This window comes from Aptenodytes patagonicus, chromosome 1, assembly GCF_965638725.1.
Source record: "Aptenodytes patagonicus chromosome 1, bAptPat1.pri.cur, whole genome shotgun sequence".
Classification (NCBI taxonomy): domain Eukaryota; kingdom Metazoa; phylum Chordata; class Aves; order Sphenisciformes; family Spheniscidae; genus Aptenodytes; species Aptenodytes patagonicus.
The window spans coordinates 158,636,279-158,641,793 of record NC_134949.1 but is presented as its reverse complement, the minus strand read 5'-3'; positions in this window follow the sequence as shown (position 1 = coordinate 158,641,793).

Genomic DNA, 5,515 nt, shown 5'->3' with positions numbered 1-5,515 from the left:
GAGTAAAAGAACATCGCAGCAAAACAGTAAGAACAAATATAAGCCCATACAGTGTGTTATGCCCTACAAAACTGCACCAGGGATAACATAAACACTGAGTTGGCAAGTGGACTTGCTGAGAGATTACGTGAGTGTGAGCTGTCTCTTGGGGGCAGGAGGGAGTATACGGATACCCATTACTGCCTTTGAAACGAGCTTCGTATCAGAAGAGCATGACGTATTCTTGATTGTGCTCGTTAACAGAAAGCAATAAACGCGTAACTTAAAAATTGCTTGTATATAGAAAAAAATTGGCTTATCGGAAGTCAGTGGCTAAACTCCCAGCTATATAATGCAATACAATGGGATGATGAGAGACGAAGCCATAGTTTTCATGAGATGTAGCTCTTGCAAACGCTCTGAGCTCTTAGAGGGGACCCCACACTGAAGCAGCCTCTGTGGATCGATCTGGGTTTGGAAGAAGGGAGAAGACCTGTCACTGCACAGCAGCTCCCAAGCCCTGGTCCCTTGAGTGGCTGCTGGTGGCTGGGAAGAGTTGCCTGGTAACGTGGAGCTGCCGCCTTCTCATTTCCAGTTGTTAAATTGCATTGAAAGGAGATGAATAATACCAGAATAGAAAGCTTGCTTATCATTTGTCAGGTTTAATATAACAAAAGAGGAGCCGTTTAATGGCATCTCTAAATTGTTTACCAGGATAACGTAGTTCCTTACTGGCAAAGTAAGCAAAACCATCTCAACCTTTTGCCACAAGGACCATTTCTCCTGTGGATGCGTTTTATTTTAAGCAGGTGGAAAATCTGGTAAGTCATCAGTAGGCGCTTGTGCTGATCAGCGCAGCAACACGTTGGTTTTGTCACTCACCTTTTCCCTATTAGCAGCAGGAAACACTGACCTCCTTGCCGAAGCTAAGTGTTCTTTTCGTGTCCCTAATTAAAAAGCAAACAAAAGGGGTGACATAAGTAAAAATTCCACAAATGTGAAGAGCCTTAAGGAGAAGCCAGTCACTATTTTCCGTATTACGTGCACACACACCCCTGGCCTCCTGTTTGTGTGTGTATATAGCATATACATTCAGTGGCTGAAAATATGTTTACTAAATATGGTGAAGACGACATTTTGCCCTCTGGACTACACCTTTGTTATTTTGTATTTGAAGGAGATGAGTCTTTGCAACAGAGTTCTAGCAGGTTCATGCTGCAAAACGAAAACAGGGCTTTCTGTAATTTCTTATTGATTAGCTCCTTGTTCCAACAAGGTTTGTCAGAGGGATGCTCTAGCCTCTGGCATGTGTGAAGGATGGGGAAAAGGTAATAGCAGAGAGGATTGTACTAGAGCACAACGAGAAATAGACATAACTGAGACACTGAAAAGTCATTTTTGGAAAGTGCATGCAAAGATATGTATTAAAATATCAAAATTTAGATCTACTTTTTGAATGGAAAATAGAATATTTGATGTGCTGGTTTCTCCATCCAAATGGAAATTTGTCTATTTATATTTTGATGATGATGATGATAATAATAATAATAATAATAATAATAATAATAATAATAATAGAAGATTTCACCAGGCTAAGTAAAGCGAGGGTTCTGAGTTTAATTCTAAACCAGAATGTATTCTAGTTTGGTTTTGGTTTTGGTTTTTTTTCTGGAATGGAAATTTTAGCTGTCCAGTTTGGGAGGGAATGAAAAATGAATCAGGCCTTTTTAACATCTTTGTGGGAGACGAGACAAAGAAAAATGGAAGTGGTGGTCAGGCCAGAGCAGATGGTTATCCTGCTGTAAGCCTGCCATCGTTGAGGGAAGGAGTTTCCACATGTCATGTTGCTGAGCAGCCTGCGGTTGACTGCCATGAAATTTCCACCTCCCAAAGCTGGAGGAAAGGAGAACGCCTGCAAAAACCCAAAGCAGCAAACCAAAAGGAGGTGCGAGGTACAGAGGACGGCTCACAAGTCCTGGGAACAAAAGGCATTGATGTGGGCTTGGGTGTGGGAGGGAGCCCAACAAAGAGCTGCCCATGGAGCCTGCGCCAGCTCTTTCGGAGGGCGCTGGCAGCAGAAAAAAGGAGATCCGTTTTGGCTTAAATAAAAAAAATCATAGTTCAGCAACTTGTTATTTAAACCAGGAAAATTAGGGAGGGAGAGGCATATCTAGGTGAAGTATTGCTTCCCTTTTCAATTATAGATTGCTCTGAAAGATATGATAATGTGACAATACATTGCTATTTAGAGCTGGTTTTGAGCCTGTGTTCTGCTGCCTTTGTCAAATACCAAAACTGTCTAACATTGGCACTTAAAATGGGCAAGAAGTGTATGTCGAGAAAATACAATGTTTCATTCATGTGCAAGCTGGTCTTCAGGTAAACGTCTTGATGCTCTCTTGTCTGTAAGAAAGCTTTGCATTTTAGGAAGATAGTGCTACTGTGAAAAGAAAAAACAGGAGGCATACGCAAAGATAAGGCCAGTCTGTACCTCCATCCATAGATAGGTACAAATATGCACACATGTGTATCTCCATATCCACATACGTATCGCCATGTCCCAGCACCCTACAAACACGGATCAGTTAAGCTTCTTACACCACTTCTCTGAGACAGGAAGGTATTATTCCTGTTACAGACTAGAAAGCTGAAGCCTCAAGGTGAGGAAACTCAAACGTAATCCCCAGGAAGAGCTGGAATTGTCTTTATTTTTCTAAGTCCAAGTTGGTTTTTATTATGTCCAAGGTTTACAATACCATCTTTTCATTCCAGTGTTTGACTTGATTTCAAAATTTCTATGGCAAAGAGAGAAAAATCATGGGATGGAATAGCATACAAATAAAAGGAGAGAAGTATTGTTTCCTTTTAAGTTGAGAGAGAGATTCTTTTCTCCATCTTAGCCTGTATCAGAACAGTAATTTAAAAATGAAGGTCTGATTCTTCAAAAACCAATGTATTTTTGTTATCATTGATGCCAGCTGGGTCTGCAAGCTCCACCACAGGAGAAAACCTCTGAATGAATTACACTCAGACCACGATAATTAAAGCCCTTCTTGCATCTTAAGGACTGGAACCAGGAAAACAATGGTCCAAAAGACCCAGTTCAGCACCATTGCATTTTGGCGTGGGCAGACCAGTGCGCCATACAAAACCCAGCAGCAACACCCCTTTAAAAGGAATAAACAGGGCAAAGCAGGTCTGGAGGGGCAGCAACCTCTTTTACAGACTGGTGCAAGGGGCAGATGAATCCATCCCCACCACAGGACACGGGCTGGGGCTTTTTTCAGCCTGTGGTGCTGACCCCTTGTCCCTGAGGAGCGCACCCCCAGTTCCTATAAGCAACGCTGTGAAGCAGTGGGGCTGATGGAGGAGGGAACTGCGGTACTGTGGCATATGGAGAGGACACTCAGCAGCAAATAGGGTATCTCCTATGTTAGCCTCTTTCAGTATTTTATCTAGTGACTGTATATTGTATACAGGACCCAGCCTAACACTGGATACTGGGCTCTGCTGCCGATTCTTTGCTAGATTTACTCATAAATGACTTGTATTGACTCTCTGCAAAGGAAACCCGACCACCCAGTGGTTGCCCTTTGTCTATAATCATTTTGCTTTCATCTATGGTTTGGCACCAGCTGCACCAGGAAAAAGCACATAATTATAGTTTGCTTCTAAGTTATTTAACCAGAAATTCAAATTTTAAGTCCCAGAAATTACACATTGGTTATAGCTAAGAAAAAACCTCAAGTGTCCCTTTAAGGAGCCAGTGTTAAGCAGAATACTCCTGAGTAAGTCAAACCTATCACAAGAAAAACACCTTAATATCTGAAAAGAAAACTTCAGTCGTTATCTGGCTAGAAAATTAAGTTCAGCTGTTTTCTTACTAAAGTTTTCCAGTTCTTATTTTTATTGTGTGCATTGTTTATACATTGTGCTCTAGAAATATTTTATTACATAAATGTTTGTATTGAGGGAGGGAGGAAAGGGCGGGGAAAAAGACCAACAAATAAATCCAGCCTATTTAAGGCTTTCAGTCTGTACATATGCTGCAAGAAAGATCCTCACAGGGTGGCTCACTATATGCCAGGTGCATTTGCTACCTAGAAATGTAGCTCAGCTTTCCACACCACCGGCAACTCTGTCAAAACTACAAATCTTCGAGATGTCCATCGCTTGCGCAGACACCAGCTCTTAGGGCAGGTGCAGTAAATGCACAGGCGAGGCACATTTTGGGAGTGAAGCCCGCTAAATCCCATGCACAGTATCCTGAAAGCAGGGGACTCTGTGTGTGGGCTGTACGAGATACACACCATCAGCAGAGGACCTGCCCTCGCCGTGCAGTGTGGCGGGGTTGTAGCAAGGCCAGCCAGAGCTTTTCAAGGCATTTGGTGGCAGATGAAGGGGAAAGATGCCATACCAGCAGCACTGCTGCTGCCCTGTATCTCCCATGGGCAGTGCCATGCTCTAGCCTTTGGGCAGAAAAGGGCTCATGAGGTCAAAGCTTTGTGTTAGGTGCAAAATGTAAAGTTAAGAGGCTGTGGCAATGCCACTGGTGTGACTCTTGCACACCGGTTAACCTCATAACACACATGAACTCATGTGTGTTCCCATGTGCGTGCATCTTGCATAGTTATATATGTTCACTGCACGTGGCGAAGATAACTGCCCTCTGCGGTGCTTCAGGTCTCTCGACTCAAGGTGCTCAGCTGTGGCCACATCCTGAGCACCGTGCAGGGAGTGATAAAAACCTGATCCCTGCACCCCGATCCTCTCTCCCCATCCCTCACTGCACCAGGGGAGCAGTGCTCCCACCCCACTCCCTGGAGAGCATGGGGGGCTCCCCTGACACCAGCCAGCTGCAAGGGGGATGCTCAGCTCCTCCTGCTGCTCGTGGGAAGGCTGCCTCCACCCCAAAAAGGCTCCCTCCAGGCGCGCTCTCTTTTTCCTCCCCTGTGCTCAACTTTAAACGTATATCGCTATAGCATTGTGCAGCTTCCGATAGGGGCCGATAAGCAGATTGCAAAGGCTCATTTTTTCTGGAAGGGCAGAAAACTAATGCAAATTGTATTCACTGTGGTTTTTGATATGTGCAGCTTGATGCTTATCGGCCCAATTGTACACTAGGGAAAGAAATGGCAGGATTGTTCTCCTTGTCCTAAATGAAGTTTAACAAGAAAAACTGTGAAACTCTTTGTGTTACAGTCAAGCGTAACTGGAGCTTTCACATTTCCAGAAGTAAAGCGGGTCCTCTGGCCAAATTAAAGAAAGTGGAGAATTGCCAAAGAAAACATTTTTGTCCAGCTTAGCTTATCTGATGTTACCAGCATGTAGTGATACATTATCATCGCGAGTTATTTCCTCTGTTAAACATAGAAGCAAGAGCAAGTATGGATAAACAATCCATGCAACCAAACCCCAAATGTTTAACTATTTTAGCTTACCGTGGCGGGAAGCGGGGGGGGGGGGGGGGGGGAAGAGATAAAATTAAGCGTTTCTCAAAGAGCCCAACTACTGCTTTCTGTGCTGGAATTGTCTC